General features: G+C 37.2%; 1 protein-coding gene and 1 pseudogene across 3 annotated transcripts in view; both read left to right on the top strand.

Moving 5' to 3' along the window:
• The window catches only part of MAGI2 (membrane associated guanylate kinase, WW and PDZ domain containing 2), a 1,409,833-nt gene that overhangs the window by 612,763 nt on the left and 773,663 nt on the right, over positions 1 to 23,407 (top strand). The gene's annotated exons all lie outside the window — the stretch shown is intronic.
• On the top strand, positions 22,218 to 22,368 carry LOC119061629 (uncharacterized; annotated as a pseudogene).

The raw sequence follows: 23,407 nt of genomic DNA, 5'->3' as shown, positions 1-23,407 counted from the left end.
TCTGTAATAGATTGAGTACATTGGTTTTATTTCTTCTTTAAATGTTTGTGAGACTTTGCCGATGCAACCATCTGGGACTGCTACTATTTACTATTCAGCGTTTTCAAAAGCTGTGCCTAGCATTCTTGCTAGGTTTTACAGGAGCATTCAGTGAGAGAGACAAGGTGAATATGCCTGTCTCTAACCAGAATCAGAACCTTTAGCCTGTTTTTTGTGATTCCCTATGTGTTTTAATCTGTAACTGTGGAACACTGTAACTGCACAGAAATTCCATTTCTTTAACATGAACTTGTCTCCTTTCTGTCCACCCACACTCTTCTTTAATCATTAAGCTTCTGGAACATGATATTCCAGCCAGTATCAAACTATCTTAAGAGCAAAGCCTCGGGCCTGTTGACTACAGAGTTTTGGTTAAGCTAAATATAACATGTTATAAAATTATAACATTAAAATGTTACAATATTTAAATATAAAAGGTACTTTTTCTCATTTTTACTGGTAGAGGGAGACATATTTATTTTTCCTAATTTAGTCCTTGATATTATATGTAATATCCACTATATAATAGTCAATGCATTGATAATTTAAAATTATATAAGGTTTACACAACTTCAATAAAACTCAAAGACTTAAGCAGATTACAAGTTCTTGAGAGTTTGGAACTGACACTTGATTTTTTTTTTAAATAATCAGGCTCTAAATGATCTAGAATTGAGGGTTTTAGCCCATTAATTAATATTCAGGACAAATCCTAAAAATAAAGTACAGAAAGATTTTAATTTAAGCCACATCTGCAGAAAACACAAAGCAAAGGATATTAATATAAAGTTTATTAAGTTTGGTCATTTATAATTGAATATTATAATTTGAAATATGTTTTGGAAAAATCATTGATTAATTTTTCTTAAAACCTCTTAATTGTCAATTATTACTGCCAGCTTATCTTTAATTTGTTAAGAAATTATTTATTTTTCACTAGCTATAGGTATATATTTTAATATGTAAAGAGTATATTTTTATTTTACCATGTAAGTAATTTTGCAAATATGACAGTACATGCAGAAATATGTTTTGGAAAGGTTGATTATTAATCTTTCTTAAAACTTCTTGTTTATTAAGAATATATATAATATATTTGATTTATTAAATTATTTATTAATTATTCTTAAAACTTTTTAATTGTATTTTTTCCATCACCATTTATCCACCTATACCCTCCTGGCCCCCTGAATTCACCACATACTGTCCATGTCCATGAGCCCTTTTTCCTCTTTGCTCAGTCCCTTCACCTCTAAACCCTTCCAGAATTATCAATTATTATTATCAGCAATTGTTCAATTTACTAAGATATTGTTATTTTTCTGACAATATTTTGATATGACATTACTATGAGTTTAAAGAATGGAAACAAAAAGAAGATTTCTTACATTTTGGTAGAGAAAGAAATGGGTTTACCTTTTTTTTTTTTTAGGTTTGAATAAATTTTAATTGTTTTTTTTTAACTTTTTTATTGATTATGTCATTACATTTGCTCTATTCCCCTTCTCCATTCCCCTCCACCCTGCATACCCCTCCCCCACCATTTCCCCCTTTAGTTCATGAACACATGTCTCAAATTCTTTAGATTCTGTATTTCCCCTACTATTCTTGCCCTCCCCCCCATCTATTTTCTATCTACTGTCTATGCTACTTATTTTCTGTACCTTCTCCCCCCTTCTCCTCCTCCCACTCCCCTGTTGCTAACCCTCCATGAGATCTTCATTTCTATGGTTCTGCTCCTGATCTAGCTGTCCTCTTAGTTTGCTTTTGTTTTAGGTGTGGTTGTTACTAGCTGTGAGTTTGCTATCCTTTCACTGTTCATCTTTTTTATCTTCTTTTTCTTAGGTAAGCCCCTTTAACATTTCATATAATAAGGGCTTGGTGATGATGAACTCCTTGAATTTGGTCTTATCTGAGAAGCACTTTATCTGTCCTTCCATTCTAAATGAAAGCTTTGCTGGGTAGAGCAATCTTGGTTGTAGGTCTTTGGTTTTCATGACTTGGAATACCTCTTTCCAGCCCCTTCTTGCCTGTAAGGTCTCTTTTGAGAAATCAGCTGACAGTCTGATGGGAACTCCTTTGTAGGTGACTGTCCCCTTAGCTCTTGCTGCTTCTAGGATTCTCTCCTTTATTTTAATCTTGGCTAATGTAATGATGATGTGCCTTGGTGTGTTCCTTCTTGGGTCCAACTTCTTTGGGACTCTCTGAGCTTCCTGGATTTCCTGGGAGTCTATTTCCTTTGCCAGATTGGGGAAATTCTCCTTTATTATTTGTTCAAATAAGTTTTCCACTGGTGGCTGTGCCTTTCCCCCTTCTAGTACCCCTATAATTCGGATGTTGGAGCGTTTAAAGATGTCCTGGAGGTTCCTAAGCTTCTCCTCATTTTTCTGAATTCTTGTTTCTTCATTCTTTTCTGTTTGATCATTTTTTTCTCCCTTCTGGTCCACTCCCTTGATTTGAGTCCCAATTTTCTTTCCATTACTATTGGTTTCCTTTGTATTACCATTCATTTCAATTAGTTTAGCTTCCATATGTTTCTCTAATTTGTGACTAAAATCAACCAGTTCTGTAAGGATCCTGATAACCAGTGTTTTGAACTGTGCATCTGAAAGACTGGCTATTTCTTCATCGCTTAGATCTGTCGGTTCTGGGGCTCTGAGTTATCCTAGAGCCATTTTTGGTCTATTCATGCCGTTAAGTAAGCGGAGCGACCAGGACGGGAGACCCAGGTCGCTGGTTTGTGACGCTGTGTGTGGGGGCGTGGTCAGAGAGGGAGCAATGGCGGTCCTCTCCGCTAGCCCAGCCCGTCCAGTCACATCACACGCCTCGGGCTTGTTTATCCGATCGGAATTGTGCGAGCCTGCTGCACGGCGCGGGTTTCCCTTCTCACTGGTTTCTCCGCACGCAGATGCGCGACTGACCGCAGACAGCCCTCTGCGCCTCTTGTGCGCTGGCTCCCGTAGCTAGCTCGCTCTAGATCAGCGCTTTCGGCTGCTTGCGCGCTCACCGCGCACCACCTGGGAATTTTTTCTTGCTAACCTGTTCCGCTGCTGGCTTCGCTCCTCATACTGGTCCAGCTGAGTATCTAGTTGTCCTTTGGACTCCGTATTGTCGATTTTCTGTGTGGCTTGGTTGTGATTGTTGTTAAAAATAGTTGTTCTTAGATTTGGTTGTGCACAGAGGCAAGGTGGTTCCTCCACCTACGTCTCAATCTTGGCTGGTTTACTTTTAATAAGAAAAAGCCAACACTAAAATTTCAATGGCGTCCAGTTCCATCCATGTTGTTGCAAAGGGTAGTAGAAAGCATTATTATGCTGAGTGAAATAGGCCAGGTGTTGAAAGACAAATACCATATGATCTCACCTTTAACAGGAAGCTAAACAACAAAACAAATAAGCAAGCAGAATAAAAACAAAGACACTGAAATAGAGAACAAGGGGACAGTGACCAGAGGCGAGAGGGAAGGGAATTTAAGGGGAAAAAGGGGGAGGGATTTGGAGGAACAAATATGAAGGATGCAGGGACGAGAACTAAGGGGGGTGGAAATGGGAGGGAGGTGGGGAGCACGGGGTGGGGGGGGAGGCTGGGATGGGAGAAATAGACACAAAACTGTACTTGAAAAATAACTAAATGAAATTTAAAAAAATTTCAGTGGTGCTCATTTTGTCATTATCCAGAATGATAAAGAGAATAATGAACTACAAGTACAATGTTCCCATCCTAGTGTCAATTAAATGTTTTCAAAACTCACATTTTACAGTTAAATATTTCTTTAAAAAAACAGAGTTCCTTTATCACCATTAATATTATCAGTGTTCCCATGCATTAAATGAGATTCTAATAACGTAAGTGGACTTATTTTATACTAGTGGAATAACTCCTCTGGTAGTATCAGGCCTGATAATAGCTGAGCAATTGTTTATAAATTTCAACATTTTGCAACTGAATTGTTTGTAATTGTAATCTTTAACCTAATACATAGATTTTGGTTGTAGATATTTTGGAGAAATTACATGCTTAACCTTGAGAGTAGAATATGAGCAATAATTTAACCTCCCTTTATGGATATTTTTAATTGACCTCTCTACCAACACTTTAATAGAAATTGAGGCTTCTAAACACCAACATCCAATGCTTGGAATAGTTATGTGAGAAAAAATTTTCTATAACAATACCAATCCCATTACCAGCCCTTCCAAAAAACAAAAACAAAAAAGTAAATAAAAGAAAATAAATTTCCATATATCTTTTCTTTTCTCTCTATATATATATATTTCAGCATTTCCCATATATCTTGGAAACTGTAAGCAAAGGTACCTAATTTTAGTAATGTACTTAACCTAAGAGATTTCAGATAAATAAAATTCTGAATTTCATAAGAACTATTGAGTATTTAAAAGTTTAGAAATAAGAAATTATGAGTTACTTTAGCAATGGTTTTCATAGTTTAGTTACCGAAATCTTAGTCAATTTCTTACTTTTTAAACTGAAAAACACATTTCCAACACTGTGCAAAGCATCTGTCTGATTAAGTCAAATATCCTGGAGCCAAACTCACCTTATTGTTCTGGAAATTGCTGTTATTTTATTCTCATTATGTTTTCTTTTTAAAAAAATTATTGATATATTTTGAGTCTTTGGGGGTTCAATAAATAACATTATTTTCTTTGCCTGCAATCTAAAGGAACTGAGTATAAAAAAACAGTACAGCAGAAGTGAAAACAAAAGATTCCTGTTATTACTGATAAAGCCAATATTAAACAATGTCGCTCACATCCTAGTTAAGAGGCTTCCTAATACTCAGCACCAGAATTAAATAGACTCATTTTCAAAAGAACCATGTTACCGATGGGTGATTCACTTCCAAGAGACAAGGGAAAAGGACTTGGTTGCATCTATAGTTTCCCTTCCCAGGTGCACAACTCAATTGTCACTTTTCTCCAGAGGGAGTAGTGAGAAGCTAATGGATGTCCATTCACAGAAAAATACACTTCAGGCCTAGAAATAAAGCATTCCACCCAACACTGTATTTTCTAGGTTAATCCGTTATAATGTTGAAATAAATCATCTACTAAATACCAAGATGGGTCTATCCACTGCCCCTTCAAGCATAGAGTGTACAGTTTGCATGAAATATGCTTATCCTTAACAGCATAAAACTTTAACAGGAGTCCATGAAATAACCAAGTCCAGCATTAAATTTTAAGTCTGTAGTCTGAAATACCTCTGTTCCATCCCACAGCACCCACATACCAATATATTTTAACCATAGATATTGTTATAGTTAATCTGTTTAAGGTATTCAGCATGGGAAACACTACTACTCCTGAGAGCATGAAAGAATATTGAGCCCTTTTAATTAAGTGTAGTCATTTGCAGCATGTGCTCATGACAAAAATAAAGTCTGTGGGTTCAGAAGAAGAAGCCAATATGTTGCTGATTAAAGATAAGGCTGACATAGTCACACCACGACCCCTGCCATCTCTCTGGGTGAGTTGCTTCTGCTGACGGGGGCTCTCACACCTCCATCACTAGCCTCAAAGACTCCGTGGTCCACCTGCCCATTTGAATTAATCCTCCTTAACTTACCACATAAACCTTTAGTGTCTGTCAAGCTGGATTTCCTCAGTGTATCCCTTAAGCTATGCTTTTTTCCTATTTCCCTGAATTTCCATATTTTGTTCCTTTTTTCTGTCTTAACCTTTCTCATATTATCTTAAATTATTTTATTCCATAAAGATCAGCTCAGTGGGTCCTTCTCTAGAAAACATCTATCACCGCTCTAGCTTGGTACCCATTGAACTATCCATTTTCAGAAGTCTTAGAGATCTTCTATTGTAATGGCGTGCAGCCAGGGCCTCCCAAAGGAGGATTTGTTACAAGGTCCAGAACTTGGGGTGCTGGGGAATATGGAGTATCCCCAGCTTCACAAGTCTGGCTGGGGAATGGACGCATGGAGCAGGGCCATTAAGAGTTATTTTTCATATCAATAACAGCAGGACAGCTTCATATCTATATGCAAAAACAGTTATTTTGCATATCAACGAGTATAGCTAGGAACATGGAAGTGACTCTGAATCATGATGTAAACTGGGAGGCAGCTGCCCCTTGTTGCAGTGCCTGTGTGAAAGCTTGGAGATGGCTTGCTCCATGCTATGGGGCCACACCTGCCCAGACTAACTATGGCAGCAAAGAAAGACTGAAAACTGCAGGAGTGCTGGCAGGTGTCGCCAATTGTGGGAGGAGTTGTAAATAGGGTTATGAAGTAGGTGCCAAGCTGGGCTTTAAACTTAAGTCTGCCAGCCACCAGGTGAGTCAGAGACTTCACAGGGAAAACAATTCGAGACAATGCCGGTCTATATTCAACTGGGAATGGACTGCTCCATGGTATGAGTACTAGAAGGCAGGCATCCCTGCAAACCATTTTGGAGACTGACTGATAGATGTCTTTTAACTTTTTAAAAAATAAGTTTTCTAACCTTCAGGTAATAGTTAATTCTTTTTAAACTTAAATTTCTCTCATCATTTAATCCATTTTCTTTCTCTTTTGCACTCACTTTTCTCCTTTTCCCTGCACCGTATTATAAAAATTAGAAGTAGAGAGCAAAAAGGGAAGATTATGGCCTTAGAATGTTTTAGAACCAACCATAATAATTTCCAACTTTCCAGTATACTAATATTGAAAAGACAAAATTAGGAAATTTGTACTTCATGGCAAGATTGAATGAGACCTATCATGTGATAACTGTTTAATAAATGTTAATTCTTTATTCTTCAGTTCAAATTTCTGTCATTTCTTGAATCATTCTGAAAAATACAAGGCAAGCCCTGACTGCTATAGCTCAGTGAATGAAGCTCAGTCCTGCAAAGCAGAGAGTTGCCAGTTTGATTCCCAGTCCGGGTGCATACGTGGGTTGAGGGGCCCAGTCCCCAGTTGGGGGCATGTGAGAGACAACTGACTAATGTTTCTCTCACACAGTGCTGTTTGTCTCTCTCTCTTTCTCCTTCTTTCCCTCTCTCTGAAAATAAAGAAGTAAAATCTTTGAAAAAAGAAGGGTGAAAGTAATTACTAAATGCATTTAATACAATATACTTATTGTCATTTTTTATTGACCATCCCCAGTTTCCTACCTAAATATTTAGTGTATATTGAGGTGATTTTTTTATTTTTAAAAATGTAACATTCCAGAGTATCCATGGCATCTAGACATACAGTTAGATATAGCCCTCAGTATTTTGTTTTCATAATATGAATGGGACAATATCGGTACCTGTTTTCTTCATTCTTCATAATGTTAATGTGTTTTTATGAGATTACGAAATGGTTGCTCATCTCAGTTTATATTGTTATACCAAAAGAAAAGAAAAATTTGTCTTTTTTCCAATTAGAGAACATTTCCAGTCAAGGCTACCACAGACTCAACTGTACTGAAAATATCACAAAACACAGTATTTATCTATTTACATTTGTTTATCTAAATAATGGATTTAATATTTTGTCTTTTGAGAATCAATCAGTTGTTATTAGAAAGTGTCCTACTTTCTAAATACAATATAGTAGTTCTTGAACTTAGCATATGCATGAACATAATTTGTACAATTTTAGTCTAATCTATAATGTGAAATTGACAACAACACATGACATAACTGAAGTTTGATACAACAACGGCTCTCTGCATTATGCTGAGTGAAATAGGCCAGGCAGTGAAAGACAAATACCGTATGATCTCACCTTTAAAAGAAACCTAAACAATAAAAGAAACAAACAAACAAAATATAACCAAACACACTAAAATAGAGAACAGGCTGACAGTGACCAGAGTTGAGAGGGGAGGGAATTTCAGGGGAAAAGGGGAAGGGTTTGCAGGAACAAGTATAAAGGACACATGGACAGTAACAAGGAGGAGGGTAGAAAGAGAAAGGAGGTTGGGAGGGCGGGAGGTTGGGCTGGGATAGAGGTAAGAGGCAGAAAACTCTACTTGAACAAGAATTAAAATAAATTTTTTTAAAAAGAATGGCTTTCTTATTTCATGTCCCAGCTGTCACAAATTTTAATATTAACTGTTTTGCCACTTTTTGTTAATGACTTTTTTCTCAGTAACAAACTTAAAGAATAGTCTAGAGTTTTATAAATATCTCAAATGTTATGTAAATTTTGGTCTCATAAAGTAGTAATTTTCTTTTTCACTTGGGCTGAATTTACTTTTAAGTATCTGAATCAAATACATAAATATAAGCCATAAGTATTATTCAACGCAAGCTTCAGCATTTCCTTTTTCTCCTCTCCTGATGTTTCACTAGTGACATTTTTAAATCGAATTTAGGTAATCCTTGGTTCAGTCTCCAAACAGGATATAGGTTCAGGGCACAGGGATCTGAATGACAAAAGAACTGCCCACTTAGAGGGTGCTTTAAAATATGTTGCTCATTGAAAAAAAATGCAAGCCAACAGATTTTTCTGACCTTACTGCTCTGATTTTACAGTTTGAATTTAACTGTGTATGGAAAACTTTGAAAAGCCATATAATCCATCAATATTATATTTGCTAGAGCCTGAGTTTCATACAACATCAAAGTATTTTCATGGCTTTGATATTTTCTCTTCCTTAATTATGTCAACCCTAGATATATTGCATTTAATTCTCTTTTCCTGGCTTGCTCTTATTAGCAGTTAACACTTTACGTAGAACATATCTAGAATTCCTGACATCAGTTATTCAACGTTTTTTGATCAATCAATATGGTAATGTTTAATATAGGGCAAGAATAGAACATAGTTTCAAATTGTGCATGTAAATTGAAGATTATATTTTCTGTGTAGCCACATGTACATGTGATAAGTATATATATGTATGAAAACTAGCAGTTTATGATAATCATGCCTTTAATATTAAAAATGAAAATCAAAGTAACTAAAAATTTGGTTTACCAAAAAATAAGATGAATTGAAAACATTCAGGAAGCTAAACAACAAAACAAACAAGCAAGCAGAATAAAAACAAAGACACTGAAATAGAGAATAAGGGGACAGTGACCAGAGGGGAGAGGGAAGGGAATTTAAGGGGGAAAAAGGGGAGGGATTTGGAGGAACAAGTATGAAGGACACAGGGATGAGGACTGGGGTGGGAGGAAATGGGAGGGAGGTGGGGAGCACAGGGTGGGGGGGCTGGGATGGGAGAAATAGACACAAAACTGTACTTGAAAAATAACTAAATAAAATTTAAAAAATAACTAAATAAAATTTAAAAAAAAGAAAACATTCAAAGCCACCAAGGATCACAGCACTTAAAGGTCTTTTTAAGGTATAAACAGGAACATCTCAGTACCTGGCTAACAAAACAAACCCTTAAGCATTGCATGAGAGAACATAAATGATATGACTTTTGTCAGGTCACATGCTTGGGTTTTGGACAAGATCCCAGGCTCTGAGTGTAAGAGGCAACCGATTGCTGATTCTCTCACACATCATATTTCTCTTCTTCTCTTTCTCCCTCTCTTCCCTCTTTCTACAAAATAAATAAATAAAATCTTTCAAACAAAAAGATCTAAAGTCTAAAAGAAGTATCAGAAGGTAAGAGTTTGCGTAAGAACCTAAGAAAGGAAAAACTTGTACACTATAAAAAAAAAGTTTTGATTATGGATTATCCCAAATGAATGCCATGATGTAGTAAAATATGTTTGGTTTTATTAGTCAGAGATTATTCTTTTTTAAAAGAATTTTTAAAGATTTATTTATTTATTTTTAGAGAGGGGGAAGGAAGAAAAATGGAAAGAAACCTCAATGTGTGATTGCCTCTCACACGCCCCCTACTGGGGACCTGACCCTTAACTCAGGCGTGTGCCCTGACTGGGAACTGAACCAGCAAGCCCTTGGTTTGCAGGCCTGAGCTTAATCCACTGAGCCACACCAGCCAGGGCAGTCAGAGGTTATCCTTTATGTGACTCAGTACGGACTTTGTACATTATGTAGTTTTTGATGTATATTAGATGACCGGTAAACATTTAATAAGTATACAAACATATTTGACAAAACTAAAAGGGAAGGGGGGTGATAATAGTATCTGCTTTGTATAATGGTGAATCATAAATGAGATCACCAATAAAATGTGCTGATCTGAGAGCCTGGCACATAGAAAATACTTGATAAATACTAAGTTTAAAAAATGAAGTTCCACACAATAGAATGTACAGATGGTGTACTAAAGAATTGTACACTTAAAACCCATATAATTTTAATAACCAATTTTACCACCAAACTTTATTTATTTATTAAATGTGTACTTTTTAACAAGATTTTGTTTATTTATTTTTAGGCAAAGGGGAAGACAGAGAGAAAGAAAGGGAGAGAAACAACAATGTGTGGTTGCCTCTCGCACGGGGACCTGGTCAATAACCCAGGCATATGCTCTAGACTAGGAACTGAACCAGTGACCCTTTGATTCACATGTTGAACTAATCTAAATAACTATTTGCCTGAGTTGCTTGGAGGCAATATAATCTCACAAATTTTAAGTTAAATAATTCCCGTATAGTACAAAAAATACTACTAATGACTTGATTTGAATGCTATCAAGCGTTCCTGGTCCCTATATGGTTGGCAGAGTTTACTCCTTTCCTTTCACACACAAGGACACACACTCCTGTGGATGTTTGACTCTGTAAAATTGCAGCCTCTGTAAAATTTTGGGGGTAGACAATGACCTCAAAGCTTATACCTTTCTTTGGAGTAACAAAATGTGTGCATTTTCAGTAGCAAAAGTCCAATTATAATCCTCATTTTAAATATTGCTCTGAAGTTTCCTCAACTCATTAATCTTGATTCTTCTCTGCATCACCAAACCTAGCAGTCCTTATATGGGGACATGAAGTTCTTCCCTTTTGCTTATTGAATTGGGAGTTCTATACATTAACTTAGATGTATTTTCTTGATTCTAAATAAAATTACGAAGATTTCTGTTGCTGAAAGAAAGTATGTTTTAAAATTATTATCCTCAGTGCTTAAATTTTTCACAATTGGCATCCAAAGGATTCAGAAAGATATACTTATTTTTCTTAGTCACCATTGGTTAAACATTATCCAACTGTGATTAAACATTGTCAATTAAAACACTCAAAAATAAATCATTGAACTCTCTATATAAAATATACTCCATTATTGATTTTTTTAATTTTTAAAGATTTTATTTATTTATTTACTTATTTATTTTTAGAGAGAGGGGAAGGGAGGGAGAAAGAGAAGGAGAGAAACACTGATGGGATGCCTCTTGCAACCCTCATATTCCCTACCGGGGACCAGGCCCACAACCCAGGCATGTGACCTTGACTGGGAATCAAGCAGGCAACCTTTAGTTTCACAGGCCAGCACTCAATCCACTGAGCCACACTGGCCAGGGCATAAGTTTCATGGTTTCTATGGAATTACATTCTTATAGATCATTTGTATATTTTTTATTTCCTTTAATATGGTTGTTAAATTCAGTGCTTACAATGAGACCATGTCATTCATGGGAAGGGAAGTTCAATTTCCTCTCTTACTTAAGAACATAAAACCGGCAACAAGAATCTTGCAAATGCCTGCCATTGATCACAAAAAGTGAGCAAGAACTTGGATGGCCAAGTGTGAATTCATTACTCTTATTTTAAAGAATGACTTAAAGTACTACTGAGTAAAGCACAATAAAATCATTTTAATGTGTTAGTGGAGAGAAATGTTATTTGTAGCATAGGAGCCCCAAACCAAAGAGCTGCTTAAGTGTTCATGATATTCTGAAAAAAAACCCACATCAGTGGCCTAGCGGTTGTGGACATACCATGTATTACTCACAGGACAAGGTGGTGTACCTGTGGCAGTGGGTCGGTGTGAGAAAGACCACACCTCCTTTACTCTGAGGCTTTTTACTAGGCCTCCGTCCCAGACAGAGGAAGCAGGTATCCTACACGGGACTCTACACTACATCATCTCAGGGTGTATGTGCAGAAAGAAAAGGTCAAGGACCACAAGAGCCACAGGACCAGAAGCCTCCCTGCAAAGAAATAAAGAGTAGGTTACAATCCATTGCCAAACAGTGCACATTCCCTCCAGCTGGGGCCCCCTGGCCAGCCCTCATCACAGATGGTGGCAGAGCCAGGTGTTGATGCCACATTATAATATTATCATTTTTATAGCTATCTATGAAAAGAAAATGTTAAAAATAAGATAAAACGAAAAGTAGAATAAATAAAACAGGCCTTTCTTTTTTGTCCCAGGACAGTGATGTTAAACCATTTCTGACCTGTGAGAAAGTGCTGGTGATAGGTACTATTCATGTTCTCCCTTTCTTCTTGGACATGGAGAAGTCAGTTCTAGATGATGGATTATGAGCTAACATGATGACCATTTTCAGGCCTGTCCCATTAAACCTCCACCTGAATAAAGAGGGTAACAAGGACCTATAGGAGAGGGGACCTCTAGGATGGAAAGCCCGGATCCCTGAATGACAGCATAGATCACAATCCCTCCTCCCCACCCCCCAGGCCAACCTACACTGAACCTACATTGAACTGTGAGTGACAAATAACTTTTGTTGCATAATGCCACTGATATCTTGGGGTTGTTTGTTATAAAAATTAGTCTACCCAGACAAACCCAATACCCAATTTTCTATAGAAAATAATATTACTGAATTTAATCAGAATCTATGGGTATTAGATATTCTATATCCATGGATTCTGGATGTCTTAAATAGTGGTGGGAGCTTTGAAATATTTACTATAGAAAGATTAATCATACCATAGAGCTGATAGATATAAGTTTAATGAAGTTATATAAAAAGTGTTGACATTTATATTTCTGTGTAATGGAAGGTCTATTTTTAAGGTGTCCTAAATAGTAAAATAAACTTTCTGCCCAGAAGAAATGCTGTTCTCCATAACTAAGTTGATGTTTTGTATTACATATTCTTCATAGACTGCGATACTCAAGAATATTTTATGGGAAAAAGCTGATCCCACAGAAAGCTAGTAATTGGTAGAAAATGCTCAAACCTGAAATAGTTGGGTAAGAAAGCAAACAGCAACAGCACACATCAGCAGTCAGTAACCTGAAGCATACATGAGCAAAGCATTTCCTAGAACTCAAGACTGTACTATTTTCAGACTAAATTTTAAGGAAGAGCAAAAGCAAAAATCACTGCCCTGATATAAGAAGCAAGCATTCTTCCTCAGATTAAACATCATAGAAAAACAGTAATGGTGCCCACACAGATGGGAATCTGAACTGGAACAAATCTCTCTCCTAAACCACATGGGTTAAGGTTTTTTCAACACTTCCTCAGAAAAGAGAAAACAGATAACAGAGTCCATATGTATTACTGATTGTGTTGTCCACAATGATGTATAAAATATGTTCATTATTAACTGAAGCTTCAGACATTTTCTGTAAACTGCTTTGATGTTCACATTATGTTGTGAATTCAGGGCTCTCTCCTGCTTCCAGTAGTACAGTGCTCAAAAAGGCCAAGCCAGGCAACACTTACAGAATTCTGTGTTCCCAGTGCTTATTTCTGACAGAGCATGCGGAGTCATCTTTGGACAGCCCCTTGAACAGCTCTTATCTGCAAACACATCTAAACCCAATCGTCACCCACCATCTATGTTCTCAGAACTATATGATATGAGGCACACGTTCAGCAAAACATGAGCAAGATATAAAAGGAACGTCTACAAAGACAGATAAGGACCTGTCCTGACCAGTTAAAAAATAGATTTTAAAAGTTACTGTTATTATTAAACCCCAGCAACTTCATAGCTGCCTTGGAGAGACCTAATGTGGGCACTGTGGCAGTCATTCATGAAAATAGAACTTCCTGTTGGAATGCATCACTTATGTCTTTTTCTCCTGGTCTTCTTGCAAGCTATTAACTATAAAGAAACAGGATGTTTGACAAAGGCCTTTAAAATTCATCTGCTAGTCCCCAGTATAAATTTCCAACTCAGTGGTTCTGCTGAAACTGCATGTTAGATTTCCCTGGTTAGAGTAAGAATGAGTAATGTGAGCTCAGCGTGGACACTGCACAGTCTTCTGTCTGCCCATTTTACTGGGTACAGTTCAGAAAGTGAATTATGCTTTAACAATTTTGGTCCCTAAATATCAAAGAAAGGCATGGGGTCTTTCCCCACTGGGGTATGACCAGAAGACTGTGGTCTGTCAGTCATATTCACTTGGAAGCCTGAAGTCTCCAAAGACCAATCGTAAAGAGAATAAAGAAAAGAAACAAAATAAAAAAAATAACAAGGATCAGCAAGATCATGCAGCCCATCAGGCACATTCCATCCCATAACATCCCAAAGAGATGCCCCAAGTACATCAATGACTAACCAATTTATTTATAAAGATAGGAAAATCCAATAAACCAAAAAATGTTGTTTTCTTTTTGGCTTAATTTTGTTGTTGGTGTCACCATAAGAACACCTGTATCATTGAAATTTTTCCCATTTGAGACAATTCATTGACTAAGAGTCATTTACAGTGTTGGGTTGATACAAAATTGAATGGTTGAAACCTCTTCAGAGTAATTCACCCTATAAGATAAATAATGATCACAGATTTATTGGCAACCCAGAATGGAGGCTGTATAAACACTGCATTTAAGAAATTACCAAAGGTCAGGATTGGAGTTTGTTCCCTAGTCATTTGATCTACATTGTGTTGTAATGGATTTTAAATATTTCAGTTAATTTTTATCTCCTCAGCACTTATCTTTAAAAAATCTAGACTTCCGCCAAGATGGAGGTTTAGCTGGATGTGCCTGCCTCCTCTCACAACCAAGTTTAGGGACAACTAAATATTAGCATCACAAAACACAACCAGAACACGGAAAACTGAACTTTTCGGAAGTCCGCTAACAACAAATTCTTCAGCCTGACCGGTAAGGGGCAAAACCGGCCTCGGGTGAGGACTTACAAAGGAGGGCTCGGTCGGACCGGGCGCGCGAATCCAGTCCCGCGGGTCCCAAACCCAGGATTGGACCTGGTGAGCCGCCGAGCAGCCCACCGGGGGAGCGACACAGTGGGGAGGCGGTGGCAACGAGTTGACTGTGGTTGCCTGGTTACGCGCGAGTGAGGGAGTGAGCAGTTGGACCGGCCCGGCGGTTGGACCGGCCCAGCGGCGGCGGCCCGGCGGTTGGACCGGCCTGGCGGCGGCTGCGGCAGCAGCTGCGGCGCGCCATTTCCTGCTCTGACCACGCCCCCACATACAGCGTCACAACCCAGCGACCTGGGACTCCAAGGCGCCGCATGTCCCACTTAAAGGGCCAGAACAGACCAAAAATGTCGCAGGCAGAACTCAAAGCCCCAGAGATAAATCTAAATGACGAAGAAATAGCAAAACTCTCAGACGCACAGTTTAAAACACTGGTCATCACCTTCCTCACAGATTTGGTGGATTACAGCCACAAATTAGAGAAACATATGGAAGCTAAATTAAGGGAAATGAATGGAATTCCACACGAATCCCATAGAGATGAAAAGGAAACTGGGACTCAAATCAATGCAGTGGACCAGAAGAAAGCAAATAATGGACAAACAGAAAAGAGTCAAGGAGCAAGAATTCAAAGAAATGGGGAGAGTCTTAGGAACCTCCAGGACATCTTTAAACGCTCCAATATCCGAATTATAGGGGTACCAGAAGGGGGAAAGACACAACCACCAGTGGAAAAACTATTTGAACAAATAATAAAAGAAAATTTCCCCAATCTGGCAAAGGAAATAGACTTCCAAGAAATCCAAGAAGCCCAGAGAGTACCAAAAAGTTGGACTCAAGAAGAAACACACCAAGGCATATTATAATTACATTAGCCAAAATTAAAATGAAGGAAAGAATCCTGGAAGCAGCAAGAGCTAAGGGAACAATCACCTACAAAGGAGTCCCCATCAGGCTGTCAGCAGATTTCTCAAAAGAGACCTTACAGGCAAGAAGGGGCTGGAAAGAAATATTCCAAGTCATGAAATCTAAAGACCTACAACCAAGATTGCTCTACCCAGCAAAACTCTCATTTAGAACGGAAGGACAGATAAGGTGCTTCTCAGATAAGATCAAATTCAAGGAGTTCATCATCACCAAGCCCTTATTATATGAAATGTTAAAGGGACTTATCTAAGAAAAAAGAAGATAAAGAAACATGAACAGTGAAAGGACAACAAACTCACAGTTATTAACAACCACACCTAAAACGAAAGCAAACTAAAAGGACAGCTAGAGCAGGAGTGGAAACATAGAAATGAAGATCTCAAGGAGGGTTAGCAACAGGGGAATGGGAGGAGGAGATGGGGGGAGAAGGTACAGAAAACAGGTAGCATAGACAGTAGATAGAAAATAGATGGGGGGCGAGAATAGTTTGGGAAATATAGAACCTAAAGGACTTGAGACACATGGACATAAACTAAAGGGGGGTAATGGTGGGGTTGGGGGGGCAGGGTGGAGGGGAATGGAGGGGGGAATAGAACAACTGTAACAGCATAATCAATTCAAAAAAATAAATAAATTTAAATTAAAAAAAAAAGACAAAAAAAAATCTAAGCAGAAAAAAATTAAACAGTCTCTTTGTATTTTGTGCCATTGTATGAATCTGGTCATTTTACAAGATAACATATGTTTTTTATCTGTTTCTTTGAAATGTTTATTTACAACTGAAAATTGTGACACATTTTTTTGTCGTGTACTCTGGCTTTTAACCTCAATCAGGATATTCTGTGAACTGCTCTTGGGAGCCTCTCATTTTGGACAAAGCTGTATTAGCTCTCTAAGAGAACTAACTTTGCCTGACACCCTCTCTTCTCCATCATAATATACAGTCCCTTGGGTTTGACCATTGTCATGTTAAAACTCTGCAATTGATCTTTTGATAAAACATACCTGATGTATAGCAAGAGAGTAGCATAATGTATCTGAACATTGATGAGTTTCCTTTATATTGTAATAAATACTCACTAGTTTATATTCATAAGTGTCTAGCATATCTGGTCTTCTATTTCTGTTATTGCAAATCAAATATTACTAAAATAACATTTCAATGATACTTTTAAAATCTGTTCAAATAAATAACAAAAGAGATGAAATCACAGAGATAAAAAGCTCCATTCTCTGTTTACTTTCCCCTCCCTGAGATGAGAGCACCACAATTCCCAAAGCTGACTTGAGTTTCCTACTGATTCACCCTATGGAATTTAGGATTTCTGAAACTCACTTAAAAATACACTCAAGAAAAAAACAGACATTAATTTGGTCATTGGCCAAGATAGGTTGCTTTTTACCACTGCATGATATAGATAAACCTCAACTTTTACCCTGATTATATGAATAACTAAGATAAGGCAATTTCTTATTTTCAAGAGTTTCAGTGTTTCTAAATGGGAGTTTCATTCCTGAAAATTTTATTTTTTCCATAAAACACAAAAATTGATTACTAACAATAATAAGTACAAATATATGAAGTTCATAATTTCTTAAGTATATAAAACCAAATTATTTTTAAAAACAAGATCTAAATATTCCTTTAGGAGAATTTGTTCCACATGAATTGAACTAGTAAAGGCTACTTAAGGTCAATAAACTTCAGACTGAAGAAACTATCTTCTTACCTGGTTAATCTCTCTGGTGCAAACAGAACTTTATTTCATTTTTACGTGGACATTTAACTAAGAATCTGAAATTTGTGTTATCTGTCTCAAAAATGTTCATTGAGCCCTGGCCGGTGTGGCTCAGTGGACTGAGTGCAGACCTGTGAACCAAAAGGTTAGCAGTTCAATTCCCAGTCAAGGCACATGCCTTGGCTGTGGGCCAGGTCCCCGGGTGAGGTGCACGAGAGGCAACCACACATTTATATTTCTCATCCTCTCTTTCTCCCACCCTTCCCCTCTCTAAAAATAAATAAATAAAATCTTAAAAATTTTTTCATTGACAATTTTATGACCAAAATAGTCTTTGACTAGTAAATTACAGGGTGTGGAATGAGGGCGGTAGGCAGAGAGGGTGGTTTCCATGGTAATTCCTCTTCCTTAAGTGTTCCTTGCTCTACCATTTTAATCAGAGCGTCATTGCTGAGCTCCTGAGAATAAATGGGACTCTGAGAAGGCACCTACCAACAAGCTCAGCTGAGCCATCACCCCAGGATTAGCCAGGTAGTGAGTGTTGCCAGTGGAATTATCAGAGTGTATGAGTCCCTGCTGGTCCCAGTCTTAGTTCTAATTTCAAGTTTTGATCTCTACCAAGGGGACTTACTCAGTATAAGAAATATTATATAATATATAAGTCACAAGTTATAAACTGGAAGCCACCCACATTTTAGTATATTTTATTATCAAATAATTTGTATTTGTTAGTTACAAGTAGCATCTACTTATATTATAGGACATAGCTCTTGTAATAAATTTACCTTTCAAATTTATTACTGCAGAGAAAAGATAAAGTAGATCTAGTCTAAACTCCTGCATCAGGCAGGAGTCCCCAGAAAGTGTTCATTGATCCTATTGATGGATATGAGCAATATTTCCTGAAGCAAGAAATATTATTTTATATACCGTTACCAGTGGAACCACTATACTACTTCTATTTGGGGGGGTTGGTGGGCTCATTTTACTATCTCAAAATTAATTGTAATTTGGCTTTTGAGAAATGTTTTTGTAATATTCAAATATGAAGTTGAGACTATAACTATGGTTTTCTTATTTACTAACAAATACTGAATGTTTTTCAAATGAGTTTTCTAAATCTGTTAGATGATTATATTTTTCTCTTTTGCCCCATTATTATGGTAAAACTGTATCAATAGATTTCCAAATACCAAATCATGTAACAGTCAGAAAGGCCTAGATTATGCTACACTAACAAAAGTCCTTCTATATCCTTGGTTAAAATAGGATCTATCACACTTGGCACTATTGATATTTTGGGTTGACTATTTGCTGTGGAGGGATGTCCCACACATGGTAAGAATTTTATCATCATCCTGGAACTCTATCACTAGATGCCACTAGACACATGCCTCATAGAAGTTGTGGCAACCAAAAATATTTCCAGATATTGCCAAATGTACTTTAGGAATGGAAGATGGTAACTGCCCCAAGTTGAGAACCATTGTTTTAAAATAGGGACAGTTTTTCTGCAGCAAGGCAGCAGACCATGCAGGCAGGGCCGGCTGAAGGCAGAACTGAGACTCAAAGCAGACTATGGACTATGGCAGGGGTGGCTGTGGTGGGAGAAACTCCCAATATCACATGAGAGTTCCTTGGAAAGTGCACACAGACAAGCAGCCAAGCTGCACTGTTCCCTCTGTGGCCCCTCTTCCACAGGCAGGGCTGCAGTGCAGTACAGAGGTGTGCCCTGCCTGGGGGAATACCTAAGGCCCCTCCCCTTTACAACTTATCAGCTGCATCAAGACAAAGAAATATGGCCCAAATGAAAGAACACAGCAAAACTTCAGAAAGAGAGCTAAGTGATGAGGAGATAGCCAACCTATCTGACAGAGAATTTAAAGCCCTGGTAATCAAAATGCTCAGAGAACTGATTGAGCTTGGTTGAAAAATGAAAAAATCAAGTGAAAGATCCCCAAAATGAAATAAAGGAATATATTCAGGGAACCAACAGTGACAGGAAGGAAACCAACACTCAAAACAACTATTTGGAAAAAAAGGGGAAAATAAACAACCAAGCAGAACAGAATGAAGAGACAAGAGTTCAAAAAAGTGAAGAGAGACTTACAAACCTCTGGGACAACCTAAAATGTTCCAAATTATAGGGGTGCCAGAAGGAGAAGAACAACAGCAAGAAATTGAAAACTTATTTGAACAAATAATGAAGGAAAATTTCCCCAATCTGGCAAAGGAAATAGACTTCCAGGAAGTCCAGGAAGCCCAGAGAGTTCCAAAGAAGTTAGAACCAAAGAGGAACAGGCCAAGGCACATCATCATTAAGTTATCCAAGATTAAACACAAAGAGACAACCTTAAAAGCAGCAAGAGGAAAGGAAAAAAGTTACCTACAAAGGAGTTCCCATAAGGCTATCCGCTGATTTCTCAAATGAAACCTTACAGGCAAGAAGTGGCTGGAAGGAATTATTTGAAGTCGTGAAAGGTGAAGACCACATCCAAGATTATTCTATCCAGCAAAGCTTTCATTTAGAATGGAAGGACAGATAAAGTGCTTCCCAGATAAGTTTAAATTAAAGGAGTTCATTGTCACCAAACCATTATTATATGAAATGTTGGAGGGACTTATCTAAGAAAAGAAAGGTCATAAATATTAACAATAAAAGGACAACAAACTCACAACTATCAACAAATGAACCTAAAAGAACAATAATATAAACAAAAACTAAGCAAATAACTAGAAGGGGAACAAAATCAGATAAATTGGACATCACATGGAAGGTTTTCAGTGGGGAACAGGAGGGGAATAGCGGGGAAAGGTACAAGGAAGAAGAAGCATAATTAGTAGGCATAAAATAGACGGGGAGAGAAAAAATGGTATAGGAAACAGAGGACTCAAAGAACTTGTATGTGCAACCCATGGATGTGAACTAAGGTGGGGGGGATGTTGGAAGGTTGGGGTACAGGCTGAAGGGATAAAGGGGAAAATTTGGGAAAACTGTAATAGCATATTTAATAAAAATACTTTAAAATTAAAAATACAACAGTGACTTGTTTTTTCCTCATTCATAGTATATATATATGCCATCGAAGGCTCTCCTTTATAATTCAGTCCCTGGGGTGCAGGCTGATAGAGCTGCTATCCTCTGGATCTTTGAAGGATACAGTGGCAGAGGAAAAAGAAAGAGGATATGCAAATTGCACACGAGCTCTTAAAACTTCTGCCCAGAAGTGACACCTGTCACTTTCACTCTCATATTTGGCCCAAGCCAATCGTATAGGTATGTCTAATTTCAACTGGAAAATGTACTTACTATGTGCCTAAAAGACAGGGAGTTGGTTATATTGGTGATCTGACATACTAACATTATAACATTATTTTAGAAACTGTTTTCACCTTGGCTGGTGTAGCTCAGTGGATTGAGTGCAGGCCTGTGAACCAAAGAGTCGCTGGTTCAATTCCCAGTCAGGGCATATGTCTGGGTTGTGGGCCAGGTCCCCAGTAGCAGATGTGTGAGAGGCAACCACACATTGATGTTTCTCTCCCTCTTTTTCTCCTTGAAAAAAAAGAAACTGTTGTGAAGTGTAAATTCTAACTCAGGCATATTTTCTCAGAAAGAGTGTAAACAGCACACGGTTTATTTATTAGACTGGGGTGAAATTTATTTAGACGGTTTTGTTGTTTGCACCTACACACCTACAGAGTACTTGTATTGGGCTGATATATTTTATTGCTCTTTCACTGTATGTAAATTTTTCTTTTTTATTTTCAGTTAACTGTTTATATGTATGAAACTTGTAGTAGAATATTAGTATTTGTGGGTTTGGTTATTTAAACAGTGTGTGTAAAAAATGTAAGAAACAAGCCAACTATCAAAAAATTTTAGAAGGAAATATAAATCTGTACAGATGGAATGACTTCATTCTTGATTATATAGAATTCAAATTGCCCTTGTAAGAGTGTAAAATATGCTGTTCCCAACCCTCTGTAAACACAAACCTCTTTGCACACTCTTTTCTAGTCCGGGCCTTCTTGCCTCTTCTGTTCTCCTTTGAAGTTCTATAGTGGTGCCACTGTTGAAAAGCTCACCTACTATTAAAAAGTGCAACTGTAGAAAATTATATGCCATATTATTTATATAAAGTTAAAATATTTATCATTGTAATTGCATCTTACTGTATTTTAAGGCAGGAACCTAGAAATATGGCTACACAAACAACATTTTCTATGTGATCTTGATGGAAAGCACTAATGTTGTGTTCTCAGTGATTCCCTGTATAATCCCCAAGGCTGTAACTAAGTCACAATATGGTAAATAATTGACTCACTGGAAGTTACACAGCCGAAGAGAGATGAAATCTGCATTCAAACTTAGCCCAAACTTGTTAAACTTTCCCATATTTTTCTCGAATTTTTAACAGGTATTATAAAGAATCTAGGCTTATTCTTAATGACATATTTTGAGTTAGCTAGTTTGGGATAATCACTTTTTAAAGTGCACTAAAGAAAAAAATACATAGTCACTTTATGCATTAATAGTAAGATATGTCCACAATATACTTACCTGGCAGGGGAGATACCGTGATCATGAAGGTAGTTTTCCCAGGGCGAGACTCACCCATTGCTGACCCCTGGGATTTCCCCAAATGTGGGACACTCGACTGCATAATTTGTGGAAGTGAGGGACTGCACTTGTGCACTCCCTGGTAAAAGAAAATAATAATAATAATAATAATAAATATCCACAATGGAAATTTAGAAATCACAGAATTATTCAGTGTAGGAAGAATTCAGCACAAATCTGTCCACAAAGAGCAAATCACTATGAAAATTCGGTGTACAATATTTAACGTATTTTCTAAAATAATAAACTGGAGATAATTTCTCATATTTTAAAAAAATAATTGTTCCCTGGTTGGTTTAACTCAGTGGATTGAGCACCAGCTTTCAAAGTGAAAGGTCGCCAGTTTGATTCCGAGTCAGGGCACATGCCCGGGTTCTGGGTCAGGTCCCCAGTGGCAGCATGTGAGAGGCAACCAACTCATGTATCTTTCACACACATCACATTGATGTTTCTCTCCTTCTCTAAAAATAAATAAATAAATCTTTAAAAAATAATAATTGTAGCAACTATATGATTTTCCATTTTAGGAATGTGTCATAGTAATTTAATAGCCCCCCTCCTTTTTTTTGTACATCAAGATTGTTTCTAAGGTTAGCTATTAACAATGTTGTAGTGATATCTTGGTATATAATTATATGCCTATCTCTATTTTTTAAAGATAAACCTTCAAAAGAGAAAATGTGTAACAGAAAAGTTTACTAAATTGTACCATAGCAATAGTGTCTGTTTCTCGGCAATTTCTTAATATAGAAAAAGATAATTTATACCTCCCCAAAGTGAAAATATTACCTTGTTTTGATTTGCATCTCTTTGATTATTGGTAAGTTTAACTATTTTCTTTCTTTTCTTTTTCTTTTCTGTTTTTTTTTTTTTTTGCCTATTTGTATTTTCTTCTATATGAGCTACTTTACTTGTCCTTTGTCTATTTTTCTCCTGTGGAGGACCACTCCCCAGGGGCTTCTATTATAGAATTCTATTCAGACCTCTTATTTTCTCTCAGCATACCAGTTTTGCCTTTCGATCTTCTCATCTCCTAGTATTATAGATTTCTAGTATATATATTTAGAGTCAGACATCTTGGTTTTGAATCAAAGCTCAAAGACTGAGTTAGATAAGGGAGCT

Source organism: Artibeus jamaicensis, unplaced genomic scaffold (genome assembly GCF_021234435.1).
Source record: "Artibeus jamaicensis isolate MK-2021 breed Jamaican fruit bat unplaced genomic scaffold, CSHL_Jam_final contig_518, whole genome shotgun sequence".
NCBI classification, from domain to species: Eukaryota; Metazoa; Chordata; class Mammalia; order Chiroptera; family Phyllostomidae; genus Artibeus; species Artibeus jamaicensis.
This window is presented reverse-complemented; position numbering and strand designations above follow the sequence as displayed.